The sequence below is a fragment of the Triticum urartu genome, chromosome 7A (genome assembly GCF_056163025.1).
Source record: "Triticum urartu cultivar PI428250 chromosome 7A, HENAU_Tu73, whole genome shotgun sequence".
NCBI lineage: Eukaryota > Viridiplantae > Streptophyta > Magnoliopsida > Poales > Poaceae > Triticum > Triticum urartu.
In genome coordinates this window covers 655,039,934-655,064,293 of record NC_141879.1, presented here as the reverse complement: position 1 = coordinate 655,064,293, position 24,360 = coordinate 655,039,934, and the positions used below count along the sequence as shown (strand labels likewise).

General features: G+C 41.5%; 1 long non-coding RNA gene across 2 annotated transcripts; it reads right to left on the bottom strand.

Annotated features, from left to right (window-relative positions):
• Nucleotides 1-435: 435 nt before the first annotated feature.
• LOC125521960 (uncharacterized) lies at nucleotides 436-3,613 on the bottom strand. Of its 2 annotated transcripts, XR_007289522.2 has the most exons (4): nucleotides 3,243-3,612; nucleotides 1,997-2,460; nucleotides 1,055-1,268; nucleotides 436-649 (listed from the first exon to the last, which is right to left on the bottom strand). It is a non-coding gene; the product is annotated as an uncharacterized LOC125521960 (long non-coding RNA). The 2 variants fall into 2 exon arrangements; XR_015611473.1 differs by having other exon boundaries at nucleotides 1,055-2,460; nucleotides 3,243-3,613.
• Nucleotides 3,614-24,360: the final 20,747 nt, after the last annotated feature.

Sequence of the window (24,360 nt, the reverse complement as noted above, 5' to 3'; positions counted from 1 at the left end):
CAACCATGTGGGAAGTTGCCACATATTTTCCCGTGGCAACACTCACCAAATGCCACAATTTGCTTTGTGGAGATAGCTTTAATGCAACATGTAACAAATCATGGCGACTGATAGCTCGTGGCGGTAGACATTTGTGGCAACAACCTATGCCAACGACGCTCGTTTTGTGGCGCATGCTCTTCCGTGGCAATAGTCAATTGTGGCAATAAACTATGGCAACAATCCTTGATTTCGTGGTATTAGGCATTTTGCCACAAACCACCACACTTGTGGCATTAACTTATGGCAACAAATATTTCAATCGTCGTAACAGGAAATTGCAACATACTAGTTTTGGTGGTGATAAATAGGTAACACAACAGGTGAAATGTTTGTTGCGAGAAACTATTGCGACAATTTAAACTTCTCGTGGTGCTAACATGTGGCAACCGAAAGTGTGTTGTGGTAATAGCCTATTGCAACCATAAAAGAAATATAGGCATTCAATTACAATATTCAAAACCATATGTATAATATACAGATTCATAAAATTCATAATTCTCATAGCAAATATCCATCAAATGATACTCAAATGTAATTTAGCCATCCTAATTAAGGCCAAGACTAACTATCCGTGATCTAGAGTCCAGTCGAGCTAGATCTTTGGATCCTGCAATCAAGAAATAAAAAAAATAGTTCTAGTTAATGAGTCCAACATAACATACACCATACAATTATTCCAGCCCTTGTTAAAAATAACTATCACCAGACTATTTGGAGTAATACTGTGTCAACAAGCATGTAACTGAGGGATCAGAACAGTTTTACAAGTGTAAATGTCTAAAGCATAAGCACAAGTACATGTACTAAAAGCATCCGATGTTGATTTAAGTTGTGACTCAATCTGTAGTTTCAGTTAAGTTCATATCCCTAGCTAGCACATATTCATTTTTTCAAAGTTGTTACTCGATGCAGCAACAACACATGGTGAAAGAGAAGAAGCAGCTAGCTAATTATGAAGGCCATACATATAAAATGCAGGTGAACATTAAGAGAAAGCAAGGTCGTGACTTACCATTGCTTTAAACATTTGAGAATTCCTTGTTCAGCTTGTATGAGCGCACTTGAAGAAATAATAGTTAGAGCGCACTTGAAGAAATAACAGTTAGCCTTGCACCTGGAGTCTTATTAGGACTAGATCTCTGAAAAAAGTATTTTGCAAGTTTGGACTACTATCTTATTTGTCAATCCTCTTTGTTGGCACCTGCAAATAGAGTTTGCTCTTCAATCTGGATTCAATACCTTTCAGAATCAGTTGGACAGTGGCAGAAATACTAATCAAGTTAATCATAAGGCATGTAAGCAGGATCTGATGAATATGGCATGAAACACCAGCAATGTGAAGCGGGAACTAGGAAGAACAAAAAACAGAGTAAAAATGTCCAAGACTTGAATTAAGGTAACTGGACGCTATTTATCTATGGACTGTGGCTAACAACAAATGAACTACATGCCACATAATCAAATTAAACCAACATCTAAGTAGCCAAAATGACTAAAATTATAAGGGGAAGCAAGCATATTAGGAATAACATATATACCTAAAACTTAAAGTTCTGACATTGATAGAAGTAGCCAGTTTCATTCAAATCTAACTCTGCATATATACTCCAAATCTAACTAGGAGTAGCTGTTTGGGGCAAGTTGCATTGGAAATTAAACTAAAATAATGCATCTGTTCTATTGTAGTGGTCTAGTACAGCATTGACTGTACAAGTTATTTTCCATGCTTGTCTCAATTAGCATGTTAGTGCCTCCTAGTACTGACCAATTCAAGAAAAGAGCCTCTAATTAGGAACGATTCCAGCCATGAGATGGGCAACAAATAAACATGACAAAAGGAATTCCCAATCATACAAAAGAGGAACATGAAAATTAGAAATAGCCATGTGGTGATGTCAATATGAACAAAATACTCACATTGACTATGGGAATAAGTCAGGCAAGGGAAACGTACATGCCTGCTTGTTCTGGCGACGGATGATAGCAGAGGCACAACAATGATTCTACAGTGCTCCATGGACGCGATCATGGGCCTCGCCGCCCTAGGACACACAGAGGAACCAAGGATGCCGCTCGTATCGGTGCGGCCATCAGTCATGACCACGTCCTCCATTTAGGGGTTTCCCCTCTCGTATTTCGATCAGGTGTACTGACTGGTTTTTTGTGGCTCCCTGAAGAAGTGGCTGAGTCGCACAAGTCCAGCTGGTTGAACCAGACCTGCAGTAGGCACTTACCCCTTCGCCAAAGGGGCCCACAACCCAGGTCCCTCTTATTCATGTCCTCTCTTCTCCAACAAAAACGAGCAGTTCGGGCATTCTCAGATCCATGGCGATGAAGAACACATATACAGGATTTGAAGCCCCCTAATTTTTGGGGGCCCTGTGTAGTCGCCCACCTCGCACATCCTCGTCAATGGCCCTGCAAAAAACAGTGTGCATCAGACAAGAACCACTAGAGATAAAACATCAAGACAAACCGAATACGAGATAAAGCATCAGACAAGAACCCTAATTTTTGGGGGCCCTGTGCAGTCGCCCTGGAATTAAACGTGGAACCTATTTTGCGCATAATGTAACCAGGATGGATACTTGGTAAAAGGTGATGAAGTCTTACATTTACCTAAATAAAAAGGTAACCCTGATGGGTAGTTGTAAAAAGTGATGCTATCACCCATTGGATTATATCAAACAAGCATATGAGATTGAGATACAAGAAATATAATAATTGAAGTGAAATAAACAGACAAGTTTCTGCTGTATTTTCATAGTGAAGTTGGGATATACTACACTAAAATGATCATACATGTACTAGAACCCTTACCATGAAAAGCACTATGTATTACACCTACATTCCCTATCAGTAAAGTACATGTCCGTCTTGCTCTTCACAATTTCTACTACCCAATTTGACAATTAGTAGACCTATTTAGCTGAATTAAAAAAATCGCACAGGTATTCGGGTATGTATGTATATGTGCCAGTTTGAGAGTATTCGAGTATGTATGGATATGTTTCGGGTATTCGGGTATATGCATCTCCACCACGGGCAGGAACACGTACGTACTATACTATTATTACCAGGAGAATCAATTAGCAGTGGGCATGTACCCTCGATGTCGTCCTTGCATCTTGCTCCCCTTGGCACTAGTACACAAACAAGCAAGCAGCCTGTTGGATGGATTATTGTGGAAGATAGCTTACATATGGATCGATTCCTCGTGGATGTTAGCAGATGACGAGGACCAGTGGCTCCTAGCGCGGGAGGCGCGCATGGTCCATGCGCTAGTTCTGCGCAAGCTGCTTCAATTCTTCATGGCCGCCCGGAGGGAGGGATGGCTGCCGACGGCCCCGGCTAGATCTGCCCAGGATTGCGGCGGCTGCACGCTCCTCATGGCCGCCTCCTCAAGCTTGGTGGGGAGGAGGGAACGATCCTGGGGCCCAGGGTTGCGTTGGCGACCTACAGAGAAAGGGGCGAGCGGCGGCGGCATGAGGTGACCTGCGGTGGCGACTTGCGGCGTGGTATGCGGTGGCTTCGATGGGTAGGCGTGCGTGTGAAGGATCAGGAGAGAGAGGAGATAATAGGATAGGGCACCCGCAGGGCCGCAGCCGTTCGATCGAAGCAAATCCAACAGTTCGGATGTGTGATCCATGAGAGGGCCATCTTGACCAATCAAAAAACGGTGTATTTTTAGTGAGGTATTTTTACACTCGGTAAAATTTTAATATTTTTCTTTTTTCTTCCCTTCTCTTTTACTTGCTTTTTTTAATAAGGCCTATTAAAGGATATAAATAGGATTTTCTTTAATACCAACATTTTTATGCACTTGTGATTTAAATTTGAATTCTATGCAATAAATGACTATAAATGCATTAAATGTACAAAAGAACCCATGAAACTTGGGAATTGTCACTCAAATATGGTCTACTTTCTGCGCAAATTTAAGTGGTGCCATTTCAAACCTATTTCCGTACTTGCTTCACAAAAAATACCCATTTTTACACTATAAAACTAGAATTTTTTTTAAAAAAGTTTAGAAACTCTATTTGTCAACATTGTTTTTTGTTTTGATGTTTGTCAATATTTTTTGTAATGGCAAGATGCATCTATGTGCTCAATTTGGGCACATTATCATAAACTATGCAATGAATATGGCCATCACCTTGGAAAGTCATGAATGTTCATACATGATAGCTTGCTTTGTGAAGATTCTTTTCTTCAAAATGATCATATTGCAAGTTTAGTATTTTTTCTCGCAACTAGTACACATAAAAGCACTCGATGCCAAAGGATTGCATTTACTGAATTTGTATTATTTTCTTTAATTTTTTCCACATGGGGTCATCAAAGCGGGGAGCTGGGGGGGGGGGGGGGGTAAATCTGATCGTATCGTATCCCCTAGAAATAGGAAACTACCAAGTCATGCCTACCTATAAAAGAGATCGTGTTGAGGCTTCATCAAAGCAGGGTCATTCTAGAGGATCTTGGCATGTACTCTAGCTCAAAGTAGATTGATGCAACACTATTTATAACCCACGTCAAACGATAAGGACAGGGGCTACTGGCTACTATCTGTGATATGGGAAATGGGGTGTCCCAAGCACACTATAATTGAGTACACTAGCAAGCAAGGGATTACTATACATTGAGATTACGATCTACTAGTTAATATTAAAAAAGCATTAAGGTTGCAGACGACTCGCTGGAACCATTTGCGTCCTTGATCTGCTATCCCGACAGCCAAATGCAGTATGCTTCTCTACCTCGCGAGAGCTAGCATCTTTCGTATGCTATCTGGCCTGGTTCAACTCTGACTTTCCTTCACTCCAGTACAACGCCGACCATAACTCCCTTCGGCTGACCAGTCTAGGGCCAGCGAAGAAGGATGACTCAGACGCCTGACAGTCACCTTCAGACCTCCCTTTGCTTTGGACCAGGATGCTTGGTCGATGCTGGTAAGATCTCTCTCTCGCTCTTTAGTGCCTCCCCATTCTTCTACCAAAATGGATTTTTTAGGGTCCTAGAAATGTGCCCCAATCCCGTACAAATACCGCTCCAAGGGGGACGACTTTAGGTTTCCAGTAAAAAAAATATGCGGGCTGGGGCCAAGATACGGGATCTACTAGTCATTTTTTGGCCCATAAATCGCATATCGGTCTGATTTTTGGGGATCGGGCCAATATGTGGAATCTGTTAGAGTTGCTCTTAGCCGGATATACAAGGGATAACCTATGGGTTGCCCAAATAGCCATTACTTTCGTGGTTACCTATTTAAAGGCTCCTTCTTCCCAGTAAAGCTACCTACTCTCACATCTCATATCTAACGAAACATCACATACAAGAAATATTTATATCTCATCATGAGAGAAAACATATATTTTTTAGACAATTTGAATTTGCATGCAAAACTAATAGCGAAATTATTGTTTGAGAGTATTCGAGTATGTATGAATTTGAATTTATGCATTGTTTGATTTGGATGTGTTTAATTTTCCGTGTTATTGCATATTAAAATATAAAGAGCACCTATACGTCGTTAGTGGCGCAAGCAACGCTAATTGACAATCACCCGCCGCGTGCCCTGGGCTGACCCAACTAAGCAAGGTCGCTTTGCCCAGCTCGCTCGGTCGGCTGTTTCCACCGGTTCACCATGTTGACAGGTCGACTGGTTGACCGTTGACCCATGGCATAGTTGACCGTACACATCTATATAAAGTTTAGAATTTTAAAAGTTTTTCAAGTTTGAAAAAAGTTTGTGGCTTCAAAAAATGTTTATGAATTTGAAAATGTTCAAGAATTTGAAATAAATGTTTCTCAATTCTAAAAAAAGACCACTAATTAAAAAAAATCACAGACTCAAAAAAGATTCACGAATTTGAATTTTTAATGTATTTCAGAAAAAGGTCGTCCATTCTAAAAAAATTGAGATATGGAAAAAAGTTACCAAAGTCAAAATAAGTTTACGTATTTGAAAAAGCAACACGAATTTGAAAAAATCGTGGCATGGAAAAATATTGGTGAAAATGAAAATGTTCAGCCACTCAAAAAAAGTTTGTAAATTTGGAAAAAAAAAATCACGTTTCCAAAAAAGTTACAAATTTTAAATAGTTCCTCAATTTATCAAAAAACATCCACGAATTTGAATAAGTTGGTCAATTATAAAATTGTTGCTAATTTTTTAAAAAATACACAAATTTCAAGAAAAAAGTTACTGAAATTTAAAAATAAAAATGAAAATTGGAAACTAAAAACTAAAAGGAAATAGGAAAAGGAGAATAAAAACCAAATAGTAAACTGGAAGAAAAACAAACAAAAAGCTGCTGAGGATAAACGTAGCTGAAAAAGAAGAAAAACTAGGCTTTGTTTAGACAAAAGAAAAACTATGCGGAAGTTTCCAGAAGCAAAACCGGGCCTAAGTCACGGAATGGCAGCCCAATTTAACTCCTCGCTGGCCAGCCGAACACCTTTCTTTTTAATGGGCCTTTTCCCAGCCGTTTATTATGTTTGAGAATAAGTTTATTTATTAACAATAAGTGTACAAATGGTGTTAGTTCGTTTGGTAATCACTTCTTTCCCTAGGTACGAGGTAGTATGTTCGATTCTTTGTATGGATCATTTTTTTCTTCATGCATGCCCCAATTGTTGGTCACTTTATTTTGTTCACGGGCCTGCATGTTCTATTTTTTTATATGAAGAATATGTATATATAATATGCTCTCATGCTAATATCTACTCCCTTCGTACCACAATACTTGTTCCCCGTATAATTTTGAGAACAATGTTTTAAATTTGTTCTCTATTTTCAATAGGTTAAGTGAATGAATTTATGCGTAACATATCGGAAGTAATTCCAGTTTGAGTAATATATGTATCTCAATTAAGATTCAAGTAATACAGAAAAAAGTTCAAGACCTATGTACAAGCTTATGTCAAAGACAATGATTGTTGATAAAATCAATTGAGTAAAAATTTGAACTTATGCTTGTAAGCATTGTGGCACCATTCCTTTTTATAGTTTACGCTATTCCTTTTTCTTTCTAAAGTTACATAGCTTGTAACAGTATGCATCAACACATGATATTAGTTACAGTATCAATACGTGTAACACACCAGGAGCAGCACAACCTTATATATTAATCTGGTAATGTGTCGTTGACACATTTTCAAATCTTATCAACCATGTGTTACTCTCCGTGCATGTGTTACAGATATTTTTCTCCATGAGACATTTTTCTATATGTTACATCAATGTGTTAGTTAATCTATGTTTTGTTGTAGTGTTTGGTTAATTGAAATTGGTGCAATTAAAAATATTTAATTACTCATTAAAGCTTGCAAAAATCATAACTTAATATCTATAAGTCCAAATAATATATCATCCCACGGTTTTACTTGTAACTAAATATTACCACAAGGTTATTCTGTTGAAATACCTAGTCTCAGTTACAAGAAAATGACTGCCTCGCGCAACGGAATCTGTTTGTTGCAATATCGCTACCATATTGCAACGCCGATGCAGCTTGTTGCAATAGGTAGCCACTTTTTTGCAACAATATGTGTAACTAATGCAACGCCACGCTGATGTTGCAATATCTTTTTCAATATTGCCACAAGTAGTTATTCTGTTGAAATACCTAGTCTCTATTACAACGAAATGGCTACCCTCGTGCAACGGATTTTTTTTGTCGCAATACCGTTACCATATCGCAACGACGACACAATTCGTTGCAATATGAGCACTCTATTGCAATGAATCTAGTATTTATCGTGACAAAACTAAGTTATGGCAATATGTGCGGCCTATTACCACAACCGTATAATTTGTGGTAATATTGCATTTTATTGCAACAAAACGTAGTTGTAGAAATAAATTTTGTTGCAATAGACCGGAATCCTTGTAGTGATTGCGACAACGAAAGCGCCATCAAGATTGCCAACAACCTAGTTCAGCACTCGAAGACAAAGCACATTGAAATTCGTCATCACTTTTTCAGAGATCATGTTGTGAAGGAAGATATTGATATCATACACGTCAACACTGAAGAGCAATTGGCAGATATCTTCACCAAGCCCTTGGATGAGAAGAGATTTTGCAAGTTACGGTGTGAGCTAAATATCTTGGAATCCTCAAATGTCCTGTGCTCAGGCACCCATCCTAATACTTATGCATATTGATGACTTAGATGTGCAACACACGAAGTGAAGTATATCTTCAATCAATGAAGACATACACTCTAAGTGTGAATACATTAATGTAGAATTTGATTTCGGAGCGCCATGATAATTGTGCACCGTGTCTGGGTCTAATACTTCCTATACGGTGGGTAACGCCATCACCAAATTCTTTTGTTTGAAGTGTTTTACCCATGGCGTTACATTTGATATGTCTTCACATTTGAGTTGGCTTCAATCTCAACATGTCTTCATGATTATCTTCACTATGCTGATTATAATATACTAGTGTTCTGTCCTCTACAACATTCACTTATAGCTATGTCTTCTTGTTGAATCTTTTGAACTAAGTGAATGTGATCGGACCCTAACCTCTCTATGCTTTCTATCTCAAACTCTATCTCTCCAAATCATATGCATTCTCTTGAAACTGTCAAATGTCTTCTCTGCGTCCTTGTCAGCAGAAGATACAGAGACAAACATTAAGTCCGCTTTCAATGCTAATTCCTTCACCTGAAACCCGGAGAAGTGGGAACGACCACCCGACAATCCAGGCGTGCGTGGGAACATGGAACATCCTTCAATATGTTGCATGATGGCCACGTGTCCTTCAGATGTGAATCGCCAGGGGCACCTGTGTAATAACACTGTGCCGTCCCTGTCCCCATAAATACACGCCTCACCACAGTTATTATCCTTTTTTCCACTCTCGCACGAACCCTAGCGCCACCGCTAGCCCTCGACGACGCCGGCGACGAAGCGCTTAGCTGCTGTGACCTCTCCGATGCCGTCTTCACGCCGACCACGGACATCGTCTTCTCCGCCGCCGCCGTAGGTGTCCTCCGTCGCCAAGTTAGGGCACGGACGATCGAACTGCTCGGCCTCCTCTTCCACCCCGTCTAGCAATTCCTCGTGTGGTAAATAAAACTTCCTTTTTACGGCCCCTTTGATCCTATAGATTCGTCACTTTCTACCACAACCAGTTTCTGTTCACACCAGTTGGATCTATTTCATACTGCATCTCATAATATGCCTAGTATGTTCACTTATGCTTCACAAAGTAGTTAGATTCCTCACTTGTACTGATCCGTGGATTCGTACAAATCTGGAACCAACTCCTTATCTATGAGTGAATGTCTTCGCACGATGAGGTCAATGTCTTCTAAACTGATTTATCTTCAAAATCTTCTGAGAATGAATATGACCTCTTCCCCTTCCCTCGCACCTTAATGCTGTCACAGGTACATGTCCGTGGGAGAATCCCTTGGTTCTCATAGTCTGCATTCATTTGCAGAATTCTTACAGCATCATATAAATTCTCCCGAAGCCAGTTCCTGTTTGACCAGCAAGAGAAAGCCTTTGAAGCCTTTGAACGTATTGAAGCCATTCAGTTTAAAGTTCATGGCTGCAGAGAAATCAGCAAGGAAGGGTGGCAGAAAGCGTCGAGGAGAAACATCAAGAGATCTGCCCGATGACCTCTCAGAGCTGTACAAGACAGATCCTGAAGAGGATTACAATCAGTGCAAGACACGAATCCAATGGATTCGACGATATTGGGCAGAACAGTGGTTCAAGTACAGGTTTGTGACAAAGGAATATGCTGAGAAGAATGCCATCAAGCGACCATGGGGAGACATCCTATACAGAAATCTTCAACCCAGGTTTAGAGATGAAGCCATTGAACAAGGCTTCTATCCCTGCATGGTTCGTGGAGCACAGCCTGCGGATGCTGACCCATCGTCACTGCTATGGTGTCGTGACGACAATCTGTTCAAGCGCAACTTCCAGTTTGCCCAGAATTCGGCGAAGCAGAACAAGAAGTCATTGGGACTAGAGTTCAACCCTGGTCCCTCTGCTCCCCGTGCCGATGGCACCCGTGAAGCTGAACCCAATCTTGTTGGGCCCTTCTACAACCTGGAAGGTCTGATCACTCATATCGTGGTTCAAGGGACAGCTGTGGATGAGCCTGCAGATGACGCTGAATCTGATGAAGCGCCTGCAGCGCCGAAGCCAAAGAAATTGAAGCAACCTAAAGCTTCAAAGCCTGCCTCAGCACCAAAAATCTCGCGGGCGAAGCCACTGGCTATTGCACCTCCTGAAGACAGTGTGCAGTCTGAAGATTTGTCACGCATCTCCAAGCCCTCGAAAGTCAAGATGCCTTTGCAACACACCAGCCAAGAACTGACTGCTGCTGCTGCTATTCTGCGCAACGACGCTATTGATCTCTCCAGCGATGAAGATCTTGCAGATGACGCTCTTGAGCAACTGATCAAGAGCAAATAAGAAGCAGAAATCTTCAATGATCTGCCTCTCTTTGACATGGCAATCATCCACAACTTCATTGATGAATGGTTTGACACGCCCAACCTCAGCTTTGAAGATCTGCAACTTCCAGTTGGCCTCAGTGTCGCCTTCCATGGCGCCATTGCTTCAGAGCTAGCTCTAGCTCAGCGCATCGTCGAACTGAAGCAAAAGATTGACTTTGAGAAAACTCAGTTCAAGAAGCACATGGCCAAGCTCAGCGTGCAAGAGGTGAAAAACTTCAAGACTATGCTGCACGAGCTCAAGGAAGCCTTTCTCAAGAAACGTGCAGAAGCTCAAGGTTCTCGTGAGCGCATGAAGATCCTGGCTGACAAGAGTGTGCAAGACTACAATGAGGCTGAGAAGCGCAAGGCCCTTGGTCGTCCTGGCATCGATGCCAGGATGGCTGCTAAGCAAAAGAAGAGGCCAGTTGTGGCCGCACCCGACGCACCGAGGCAGGAAGCACATCCCATTGTCTTCCCAGCCAGCATGGCTGGCTCGAAGCCAAAGGCCAGGTCAATCGCTTCAGAACTGAAGAAAACGAGGACTGCTGAGGCTGAAGCCAGAAAGAGGAAATATTCTGAAGCCTCTCATGCTGCTACCTCCAAGAAGAAGCGGAAGACCAAGAAGGAACGGGCTGCTCCCACAGAGCCCCTGGTTGTTGAACCTATCTCAATGGTTCGCCCTGCATCTACACACCAAGAGCGCCAACTGATTGTCCATGAGCCTGCTTCCACAGAGGCTCATAAAGTTGAAGACATTCCAGCAGTTGATCCCACCACTGCTGAAGACATTGGTCACCATGACAATGTTGAAGATGATGTTGTTCTTCCTCAAATCGAGCACCAACAGGTATCATCGCCTGTGCTTACGCACAGCGAACTCATCAGCATTGGTCGTCCTCTGACGCCAATTGCTCAGAATGCATCATGGGCTGATCACCCACAACAACAAGTCACACCAGCCCGGCAAGAAGAAGAAGATGACTTTGAGGCCCAGCCAACTCCATCTCCAAAGGCGTTGCTTGCGTTACGCAGGCTTCGCAAAGGACCAAGGTCTCAAGTCTCTGCGTCTGAGGCTCAAACTACTGAAGACATTCCGGCTGCATTAGCCGATGTCACCCAAGAAGAAGAACGTGTCCCTACTCCCCCAACTACTGAAGAAGCTGTTCTCGAGGAGAACGTGTCTGTGCCCGACCCTCCAGCTCACCAAGTGGAGGTAGAAAATCTTGAGGCTGCCACCACCAACACGAATGAAGCCACTGACGTTGTCATGGCTGAAGCAAATGTGGAGCCTACACCAACCCATGAACCAGAAGTCAGCGAAGCCAATGATGCTACTGCTCCTGTTCCTGCGCCTGCTGCTGGTCCTCAGTTTGACTATCATATTGAGCATAGGCCTCAGGTACAGAAGCCAATGCCAAGGTTGCCCCGGTTTCCAGGTCCTGCATCAGCACCTGGATCCTTCAATGTCAACGGCTTCAAAGCAGACAACACCTTCTTCAATAGCTCCAAGAACCCCTACTCAAGGGATCGAATATCTTCTGATCGATTCTTGAGCTATCCGCAGCGAAGCTATTACTCCTGCATTCTGTATAATCAAGGTCGCATCTTCCCACATATGCATCTTGACACCGAAGCAATAGCTGGTCTGCCCTGCTTGGAAGAAGCTCTGGATTGCTTCAAAGAGGTTGGATTGTTGCCTTTCATCACCGACCAAGAGCACTGGAACGAAGAGTTGCTGCTCCAATTTTATGCCACTCTTCACATACGTGGTTACAATAGAGATCCGAAGACTTGGGTCCTTGAGTGGATGACAGGAAATATTCATCACGAAGCCAAAGCCTTTGATATCATTGAGCTCACTAGTCTGCCCACTCCTGGAGATCTCTATGAACCTGGATGTCAACTTCATAGTGAAGCTATGGAGAGCATCTTTCAGAAGCCTGAACCGAACATGAGTTAGATGCTCAGTATGATGAAGCCTTTTCCACAAGACGCTGCATATCCTAAGGAGTTCTTTGTTGAAGACCTTGAGTATCTGCCAAGGACTATCTATCACATTATAAGGCGAACTCTCTGGCCCATCAAAGGACATTCTCCACATGCAAAGCTGGAAGGTGCAATGAAGACTTTGGTCTTCTATATTCTTCATGGCAAATGCTTCAATGCACAAGACTTCTTCATCCGCCAACTTGCTGCATCAAGATCTGATCTTTTTGGCTTGAAGTTCTACGCTCCATGGATAATGCGATTGATTAAACTCCACTCAGCTATCTCATATCAGCCATCTGCTCGCAATCATCGGATCTTTCTGCCTGATGTGGATATGTCCGTTGAAGCCATTTATCTAGAGCCTGCCAAGGAACCTCTTAGTCTTCAGAATGCGGAGCATCAAAGTTTCACTCAAAACATTGAAGGAGTTGAAGCAGTCACTCGTGTTTATCCTTTTGGCTGGTACTACACGTGCACCTCATCGTGCCCTTACTGAAGCCACTGAAAGCACTATTGCCCATCGACCCAAGAAGCGATCTCGTGTTCTCAATGACTGAGAGCTTCTGGTTGCTCTTCATCAGAAACAGGATAGGCATCATGACTGGCTGAAGCGCCAAATGCAAAGCCTCTTGGTGGATGTTAACCGCATTCGCAATCTTGCCACCAAGAATGCCTTTGTTGGCCATGAAACCTGTCGGCGTACATGGAAAGGGCTGACGCTTATGTGCTCTGAGGATGATCTTCAATAGGATGGCTTCTCTGAACGTTTCAAGTTTGACTCCACACCTCCCCGAAGGGCTGTGCTGCGACGAACTCCCTCTCTTGAAGACTCTGAGTTCTCTTCCTCTGCGGCAACTGTGAATGCCAGAGTGATCAAGGACGAAGATGATGCTACTTCACCGCCCCCTTCTTCAGCACGCATCGACACTGCCCCGAGCTCGTCTACACCGCCTAACAACACCGACGACCTTGCTACTTCACCTACTCCTTATGGGAACGAGTAGATGCTCTATTTCTTCAAACCTTTTTGGTCCTTACTGACAAAAGGGGGAGAAGCATATGAGCTTGATAGTCTTCAAGCGGGTCCATATGGGCGGTTACTTTATGTTTTGCCTAGTGTTTACAACTCTCGTTTTGATACATTTGGTTCTTTGATTTGTAACACTTAAACTCGATAGTCGTCTGCTACTTATTTGCTATTTTGTGATGCGATGATAAATTCCGCACTTAGATCATTTTGCAGACGTCCATTTCTCATTATGCATGTCATTATCTTCACATACTTTTCATGCATGATGAACTGTCATCATAAGTTGAAGAGGATCTCCACAAGTACAACCTGCCATGTGCATTTGCATTCCAAAAGCAAATGACTTATATGCACATCTTCAGGGGGAGCCCTTGCAACTTATGAAGACAATTCCTTATCCTTTACAATTTCACATATTATATTCCCCGTTGAAAATTTCAACTAGTTTGTCATCAATCACCAAAAAGGGGGAGATTGTAAGTGCATCTAGTGCCACCCCTAGTTGGTTTTGGAGTATTGACGACAAACCTAGTTGAGGGACTAATGTGTTTGTGAGAATTGCAGGATAACACAGGTAGAAGTCCCTCATTGATTCGGTTTCCCTACCAGAGATGACCCCTAAAAATGTATGAAGACATTGAAGTCAAAGGTGGTATGTGAAGACATTCACATTGAAGACTATGACAAGAGAAGACATCGCATGAAGACTATGGAGCTCGAAGACTTAGATCTTTTGTAGTTCTTTTTCTTCTTTGTTGAGTCATAGGAACCACTGTACTATTAAGTGGGGTCCAAGAGAACCAGTCAGAATGACTGAAGTGATGCTTAACCAAAATCCTATGTCTTCCTGTGAAGACTATGAGAGCGAATCTTGTCCAGAGTTGGACAAGTCAGCTTTGCTTGTAGCCCAAGTAAAGTTGTCGTGTGTGTTTGAAATCTGACCGTTGGAACACGTGTCAGTTCCTTAGTGACCCAGGGTCATTTCGGACAAATCAGGTCGGGTTGCCTAGTGGCTATACATAGCCCACCCCCTACAACCATAAATGGTTGGCTGCTCAGAGTTAAAGTACGGCTGTTGTCGTTTGAGAGCAACCCACCTCGAAGCCTTTGAGAGAGAATTCCTTGCGAGGATAAAGTCCTAACCACCCAGAGCCAAAGAGTGTTAGGCATCACTTAAGTCATCCTGTCTGTGTGATCTGAAGACTTATTACACTTGAGGACTGTGAATCCTCCAGCCGGTTAGGCGTCGCGTTCTGAGCATCCAAGAGTCATTGTGGATCGCCGGTGAACGAAGTCTGTGAAGGTTTGGGAGTCTACCTTGAAGACTTACCAGAGTGATTGGGCGAGGTCTGCGTGACCTTAGCTCAAGGGGAATACGGTGAAGACTAAGGGTTCTGAGCTGCGTGTTCAGGACTGGGTGTCCGGGACTGTGTGTCCTCAGGTTTAAATACCTAGCCGCCCTAACCAGACGTACAGTTGTCACAGCAACTGGAACTGGTCCAACAAATCATTGTCTTCAATGAGTCACTGGTTTCATCCTTCCCTTCCCTTTACTTAATGTTGGTCCTTGTGAAGTCATTGCATGATTGCATTATCTTTTGTCTTCACTGAGTGACTGCTTGTTCTTATTGGCTTCACAATATCTTCCTACCTGATCCTTACTGCCTAGCTGCTATTAGTCATTGTGCTTTCACTTCTTTGGTTACTTGACTAAGGTTGCCTAGTATAGTCTACCTTACAATGCGTGGTAATAGGTTTACTTCTATCGTTTGTCTTCGAAACTTCCATGTTTTGAATACTTTCTTAAAAAACGCCTATTCACCCCCCCCTCTAGTCGATCACTAGCACTTTCATATACCGATAGTTTTGGAGAGGAAAGAGGGGATGCCTTACGGGGCATCCCCAAGCTTAGGCGCTTGAGTCTTCCTTGAATATTACCTTGGGGTGCCTCGGGCATCCCCAAGCTTAGGGTCTTTCCACTCCTTATTCTCCTCATATCGATATCTCACCCAAAGCTTGAAAATTTCAATCACACAAAACTTAACGAAACTTCGTGAGATAGGTTAGTATGATAAAGAGTAAACCATTCACTTTGGTACTGTCAAAGACAATGTTCATAATTGTTCTCACACAATGCCTACTGTACCATATCATTTCTACAATTTATATTGAGAAATATAAGTCATAGAAACTAGAAAACAAGCAAACTATGCAATGAAAACAGAATCTGTCAAAAACAGAACAGTCTGTAATGATCTGAACACTAACCATACTTATGCTACTCAAAAAATTATTAAATAAATTGGTGGACTCGAGGAATTTGTCTATTAATCTTCTGCAAAAAGAATCAACCTAATCGCACTCTCCAATAAAAAAATGGCAGCAAATCTCGTGAGCGCAAAGTTTCTGTTTTTTACAGCAAGATCACATTAACTTTCACCCAAGTCTTCCCAAAGGTCTTACTTGGCACTTTATTGAAACAAAAGCTATAAAACATGATTACTACACTAGCTTAATCATGTAAACACACAAAAACAATAAGGGTATATATTGTGTTGTCTCCCAACAAGCGATTTTCTTTAATGCCTTTTAGCTAGGCATGATGATTTCAATGATGCTCACATAAAAGATAAGAATTGAAACATAAAGAGAGCATCATGAAGAATATGACTAGCAAATTTAAACCTAGCCCACTTCCTATGCATAGGGATTTTGTGAGTACACAACTTATGGGAACAAGAATCAACTAGCATAGGAAGGAAAAACAAGGATAACTTCAAACTTTAAGCACATAGAGAGGAAAATTAATATTATTGCAACTCCTACAAGCATATATTCCTCCCTAATAATAATTTTCAGTAGAATCATGAATGAATTCAACAACATAACCATCACATAAAGCATTCTTTTCATGATCTACAAGCATAGAGATTTTTCTACTCTCCACATAAGCAAAATTCTTCTCATTCGGAATAGCGGGATCACTAGTTCCTAGAGTTGACACTCTTCCAAACCCGCTTTAGATGATAGTATTATTCATACTCCAAAAGATATAAGTGAAGTTCATGGATCATTCTACAATTAATATGAACTAACCAATGTTCAAGCTCAAAATGTATAAGTGAAGCACACGAAGCATTCTATAAAACCATACTCAAAAGATTTAAGTGAAGCACAAAGAGCAATTCCATAAGATCATACTCAAAAGATATAAGTGAAGCACATGAAGCATTCTATAAATCAATTAAGGTCTATCTCATACTAGCATGGTTCATAAAGGAAGAACAAAAAAAGGACATAAATCATGTGAACGAAACAAAAACCGATGTATACCGATAATTGTTGAAGAAGAAAGATGGGATGCCAACCGGGGCATCCCCAAGCTTAGATGCTTGAGTATCCTTAGAATATTTACTTGAGGTTCCTTGGGCATCCCCAAGATTGAGCTCTTGCCTCTCTTTATTCTTCTCACATCGGTAACTCCTCGTTCTTCGAACACATCATCCACAAAAAACTTTAACAAAAACTTTGTGAGATCCGTTAGTATAATAAAGAAAATCACTACCTTTAGGTACTGTTGAAAACTCATTCCAATTTCATATTATAGCTATATCTACTGTATTCCAACTTCACCATGGTTCATACCCCCCGATACTACCCATAGATTCATCAAAATAAGCAAACAACACACGAAAAACAGAATCTGTCTAAAACAGGACAGTCTGTAGTAATCTGAAGGTTTAGTAAACTTCTGTAACTCCAAAAATTATAAAATAAATTTGAAACTTTGAACAATGTGTACAGAAGTAAAGTGCAAAAAGTTTTAGACCCATTTGACTTTCCAGTAAAAAAATTAAAATCACGCGCTACAGACAATGTTTCCGTTTTTGTTCTGCACATAGTAAACACGCAATCTAATCATCCTAAAACCAAAGCTTGGCATATTATTTTTATAATACAATGGATATATATAAGGGGATAATAATTTAAAGTGAAACTTCCATGAAAAATTCTACATTGTTTCCATGAGCATGAACACAAGTGCTCAAGGTCGACCCTCACTTATTCAATGCATAACTTTCCAATCACTTCTCTTTTTGAAAAACTTTTTAGGCATGAGAGGCAAGTAATTTTTTTTGGTTTTTTCATTATTTTAATTATTTTTTTATGTTTCACCCACAACTAAACAGAAACAAAAATTAAAAAATAAAATCTACTTATTGAAGAAAGCAAACAAGCATACACGAGAATATCAACCCCACGCTATTGCTCCCCGGCAACGGCGCCAGAAAAGAGCTTGATAATCCCCAAGTGCAAGGAATCATCGTAGCAATTTCCAAAGGTGGAAGTGATAAGTATGGAGTGTCGAACCCACAAGGAGATAAAGGTAAGATCAATATTCTCTCAAGCCATATCTGCCACTGATACGACTCTACGTACATCGAACGTTTGCTTCCAACTAGCAATGAGAAATAAAACTATGTTGTGGCTATGAAGAGGATATCTTTGTATGATATCGGAGAGCTAAAATATAAAAGTAGGTGTTGTAGTCATAAAGTTAGAATATATTACTAAATATTATAAATAGCGAGTGTGGAACAATGGTGGATCTGTGTGCGGAATTGTCCTAAGCAATTGTTAACAAGACCGGTAATCACTATTGCAGTTTCATATGAGGGAGAGGCATAAGCTAACATACTTTCTCTACTTGGATCATATGCACTTATGATTGGAACTCTAGCAAGTATCCGCAACTACTAAAGATCATTAAGGTAAAACCCAACCATAGCATTAAAGCATCAAGTCCTCTTTATCCCATATGCAACAACCCCCTTACTCGGGTTTGTGTTTCAGTCACTCATGCAACCCACTATAAGAGAATCATAAACATATCGCAACACCCTACAGTGGGAATCCCTCACGCTTGCGCGGCATGGAGGGCACCATAGGACAGCACCAAAGTAAAACATACAACTCATACCAATCTAGATCATCAATCAACCTAAAGACAAAGGATATCTACTCAAAACATCATAGGATGGCAACACATCATTGGATCATAATATGTGGCATAAAGCACCATGTTCAAGTTACAGCGGGGTGCGGGAGAGTAGACCGCGTAAAAGAGATGAGTATGGTGATGATGATGGTGATGTTGATGAAGACGATCACCGCGGTGAGGATTCCCCTCTTGATGGCCCTCCGGTGCCACCGAGAGAGAGGAGGAGAAGGTCTCCCCCTTGTGCTTCCTCCTCCATGGCCTCCCCCTGGATGGGAAGAGGTTCCCCCTCTGATCCTAGGCCTTCATGGTTATGATGGCCCCTCCGGGATCCTCCTCCATGCCCTCCGGTGATGATGGCCCCCTCCGACAGGGTGCTAGAGCGGGCCTAGATTGGTTTTCGGTGGCTACGGAGGCTTCTGGCGGTGGAACTCCCGATCTAGGTTAATTTTCCGAGGTTTCTATAGTTATAGGAATTTTTGACGTTCGTCTCACGTCAAGGAGGTGCCCGAGGCGTCCAACTCTTTTACTCCGAGGTCTTCTTTTGGTCCATAAAAATCGTCAAAAATTGGCACGTCAATTGGACTCCGTTTGATATTCCTTTTCTGTAAAACTCAAAAACAAGGAAAAAACAGAAACAGAAACTGGCATGGGCTCTAGGTTAATCGGTTAGTCCCAAAAAGCATATAAAATAGCATATAAATGGATATAAAACATCCAAGGTTGACAATATAATAGCATGAATACTTCATAAATTATAGATATGTTGGAGACATATCACTTCTCTTCTTGGGTTTCCTTGTAGTGAACACGAACCAGCGACAGAGCCACGTCAGCACCACATGGAGCAGAAGATTTATTCCATTCCTGCACTCGACCAGGGACCTCATTTCGGTCATTTTGAAGCATCGCCCTTGGCCAGAGTGATGTATCGATGTGCGACACCACCACCTTCAGGCGAGCAAGAGAGCTCGTAACACTGGCAACATGGGATTCCAGTCAGAGCACGCTCATAGTAGCATCATCACCGACAGGGGAAAGGACGGGGTCCAGACCTGTCTCAACCCGTCCAGACTCTTCTTCATAGTTTTGGAAGAATTCTACAAGGACAAAGAAATAATGAGTCGACGAATTCCTGGTGAATCGACAACAGCTAAACAGTCAGGCAAAGGAAAATACCTTCAAGCATAAGGAAGAGTTTCTTGGCAAGTGCTTCCAGATAAGCTTCCAGGTCATTTTTCTTACGAGAAATGCTTTCAATCTTATCGTTCAAAGCCACCTTGTCTTTCTTCAGACGAGTCACTTCTCGATTAGACTCACTAAGGGACGTCTTCAACTTGGCGTTCTCTTCCTCCAGCGCACCGAGTGAAGCCATCTTCTTGTCAGCAAGCGTAGTCTTCTCCTGAGCCTCCTTTTGTGCAGCAGCAAGATCGAGGTCCTTTTTTCACTAGAGCCTGCTTCATTTTCTCTGAAAGATATATACTTGGGTCATACAGAAGAACAAGGAGATGACTTGTGGGTTGGCCAAGATAAACAATCGACCAGTCGATTACCTTCCATACTGATATCTACTACGCAACCTTCTTCTTGTAGACATTGTTGGGCCTCCAAGTGCAGAGGTTTGTAGGACAGTAGCAAATTTCCCTCAAGTGGATGACCTAAGGTTTATCAATCCGTGGGAGGCGTAGGATGAAGATGGTCTCTCTCAAGCAACCCTGCAATCAAATAACAAAGAGTCTCTTGTGTCCCCAACACGCCCAATACACTGGTAAATTGTATAGGTGCACTAGTTCGGCGAAGAGATGATGATCCAAGTGCAATATGGAGGTAGATAAAGGTATTTGTAATCTGAAAATATAAAAACAGCAAGGTAACTAATGATAAAAGTGAGTGTAAACGGTATTACAATGCTAGGAAACAAGGCCTAGGGTTCATACTTTCACTAGTGCAAGTTCTCTCAACAATAATAACATAATTGGATCACATAACTATCCCTCAACATGCAACAAAGAGTCACTCCAAAGTCACTAATAGCGGAGAACAAACGAAGAGATTATGGTAGGGTACAAAAACACCTCAAAGTTATTCTTTCCATTCAATCCGTTGGGCTATTCCTATAAGTGTCACAAACAGCCCTAGAGTTTGTACTAGAATAACACCTTAAGACACAAATCAACCAAAACCCTAATGTCACCTAGATACTCCAATGTCACCTCAAGTATCCGTGGGTATGGTTATACGATATGCATCACACAATCTCAGATTCATCTATTCAACCAACACATAGAACCTCAAAGAGTGCCCCAAAGATTCTACCGGAGAGTCAAGACGAAAACGTGTGCCAACTCCTATGCATAGATTCCCAAGGTCACGGAACCCGCAAGTTGATCACCAAAACATACATCAAGTGGATCACTGGTACGTCCATTTTGCATCATGCTTTTATATTGATATTTATTGCATTATGGGCTGTTATTACACATTATGTCACAATACTTATGCATATTCTCTCATATTTTACAAGGTTCACATAAAGAGGGAGAATGCCGGCAGCTGGGATTCTGGGCTGGAAAAGGAGCAAATATTAGAGACCTATTATGCACAGCTCCAAAAGTCCTGAAACTTCACGGAAGATGTTTTCAGAATATATAAAAAATACTCAGCAGAAGAACTTCACCAGGGGGCCACACCCTGCCCACGAGGGTGGGGGGCGCGCCCTACCCCCTGGGAGCGCCCCCTACCTCGTGGGCCCCCTGGTGGCCCTCCGAAGGCCATCTTCTGCTATATGGTGTCTTTCGATGAGGAACATATCATAAGCCATCTCCTCGGACGAAACTCCGCCGCCACGAGGCGGAACCTTGGCGGATCCAATCTAGGGCTCCGGCAGAGCTGTTCTGCCGGGGAAACTTCCCTCCGGGAGGGGGAAATCATCACCATCGTCATCACCAATCCTCCTCTCATCGGGAGAGGGCAATCTCCATCAACATCTTCATCAGCACCATCTCCTCTCAAAACCCTAGTTCATCTCTTGTATCCAATTCTTGTCTCCAAGTCCGGGATTGGTACTAGTAGGTTGCTAGTAGTGTTAATTACTCCTTGTAGTTGATGCTAGTTGGTTTAATTGGTGGAAGATCATATGTTCAGATCCTATATGCATATTAATACCCCTCTGATTATGAATATGCTTTGTGAGTAGTTACGTTTGTTCCTGAGGACATGGGAGAAGTCTTGCTATTAGTAGTCATGTGAATTTGGTATTCGTTCAATATTTTGATGAGATGTATGTTGTCTAGACTCTAGTGGTGTTATGTGAACGTCAACTACATAACACTTCACCATTATTTGGGCCTAGAGGAAGGCATTGGGAAGTAATAAGTAGATGATGGGTTGCTAGAGAGACAGAAGCTTAAACCCTAGTTTATGCGTTGCTTCGTAAGGGGCTGATTTGGATCCATATGTTTCATGCTATGGTTAGGTTTACCTTAATACTTTTGTTGTAGTTGCGGATGCTTGCAATAGAGGTTAATCATAAGTGGGATGCTTGTCCAAGTAAGGACAGTACCCAAGCACCGGTCCACCCACATACCAAATTATCAAAGTACCGAACATGAATCATATGAGCGTGATGAAAACTAACTTGACGATATTCCCATGTGTCCTCGGGGGCGCTTTTCTCTATATAAGAGTTTGTTCAGGCTTGTCCTTTGCTACAAAAAGGATTGGGCCACCTTGCTGCACTTTATTTACTTTTGTTAGTTGTTGCTCGTTACAAATTATCCTATCACAAAACTATCTGTTACCACTTATTTCAGTACTTGCAGAGAATACCTTGCTGGAAACCGCTTATCATTTCCTTCTGCTCCTCGTTGGGATCAACACTCTTACTTATTGAAAGGACTACGATAGATCCCCTATACTTGTGGGTCATCAAGACTCTTTTCTGGCACCATTGCCGGGGTGTGAAGCGCCTTTGGTAGGTGGAATTTGGTATGGAAAAATTTATATAGTGTGCTGAAATTTACTGTCACTTGTTACTATGGAAAGTAATCCTCTGAGAGGCTTGTTCGGGGTATCTTCACCCCGACCAGTAGGGCAAAGAGTTGCTCCTCATCCTACTGAACCTACTGAAAATGAAAATGTTCCCTTTGCAATTCCTTCGGGTAGGATAGAAAAATTGCTAGCTAATCCATTTGCAGGAGGAACAACGCATCCTGATGAGCATCTAATATATGTGGATGAAGTTTGTGGATTATTTCAGCTTGCAGGTGTACCCGAAGATGTTGTTAAGAAGAAGGTCTTCCCTTTATCTTTAACGGAAGATGCATTGACATGGTATAGGCTATGTGATGATATGGGATCATGGAACTACAAACGATTGAAATTGGAATTTCATCAGAAGTTTTATCCTATGCATCTTGTTCATCGTGATCGCAATTATATATATTATTTTTGTCCTCGCGAAGGAGAAAGCATCGCTCAATCTTGGTGGAGGCTTAAATCAATGTGATATTCATGCCCCAACCATGAGCTCTCAAGAGAAATGATTATTCAAAATTTATATGCTCAGCTTTCTGAAAACAATAGCACCATGCTCGATACTTCTTTTGTTGGCTCTTTTATGACGAAGACTATTGAATTCAAATGGAATTTATTGGATAGAATTAAACGCAACTCTGAAGAATGGGACCTCGACGAAGGTAAGGAGTCAGGTATGATACCTAATTTTGATTGTGTTAAATCTTTTATGGATACCAATGTTTTTTCGTAAATTTAGCACTGAATATGGACTTGACTCTGAGATAGTAGCTTCCTTCTGTGAATCTTTTACTACTTATATTGATCTACCCAAGGAGAAGTGATTGAAATACCATCCTCCCATAGAAGTAAAAGTAGCTGCACCTATTAAAGTTGAAGAAAATACTGTCACTTATAATGATCCTATTGTTCCTACTACTTATGTTGAGAAACCACCTTTTCCTGTTAGGATAAAAGATCCTGCTAAAGCTTCAACAGTGGTTCGTAAAAGCAATATTAGAACTTATACACCTCCTGAGCAAGTTAAAGGTGAACCTCATATTGCTATTGTTAAGGATCTCTTTGCTGATAATATTGATGGGCATGTTATTTATTTCTGCGGTGAAACTGCTAGAATTGCTAAACCTTGAGCTAAAGATAAACATAGACCTGTGGTAGGCATGCCTGTTATTTCTGTTAAAATAGGAGATCATTGTTATCATGGCTTATGTGATATGGGTGCTAGTTCTAGTGTTATACCTCATGACTTATACAAAGAAATTAAGCATGAGATTGCACCTATTGAGTTAGAAGAAATTGATGTCACAATTAAACTTGCCAATAGAGATACTATTTCACCAATGGGAATTGTTAGAGATGTTGAAGTCTTGTGTGGGAAAACTAAATATCCTGCTTATTTTCTTGTTCTTGGTTCCCCACAAGATAGCTTTTGTCCCATTATATTTGGTAGACCTTGAACACGGTTAGTGCTAGGATAGACTGCGAAAAGAATGTTGTTACTATTGTCTTAGGCGATATATCTCATGAGTTTAATTTCTCTAAATTTAGTAGACAACATCGTGAAGAAGAATTTCCTAGTAAGGATGAAATTATAGGTCATGCTTCTATTCCCGTACCTCCCAGTGATCCTTTAGAACAATATTTGCTAGACCATGAAAATGATATGTTTATGAATGAAAGAAGGGAAATAGATGAAGTATTCTTTAAATAGGAACCTATTCTGAAACACAATTTGCCCGTTGAAATCCTAGGGGATCCTCCTCCACCCAAGGGTGATCCCGTGTTTGAGC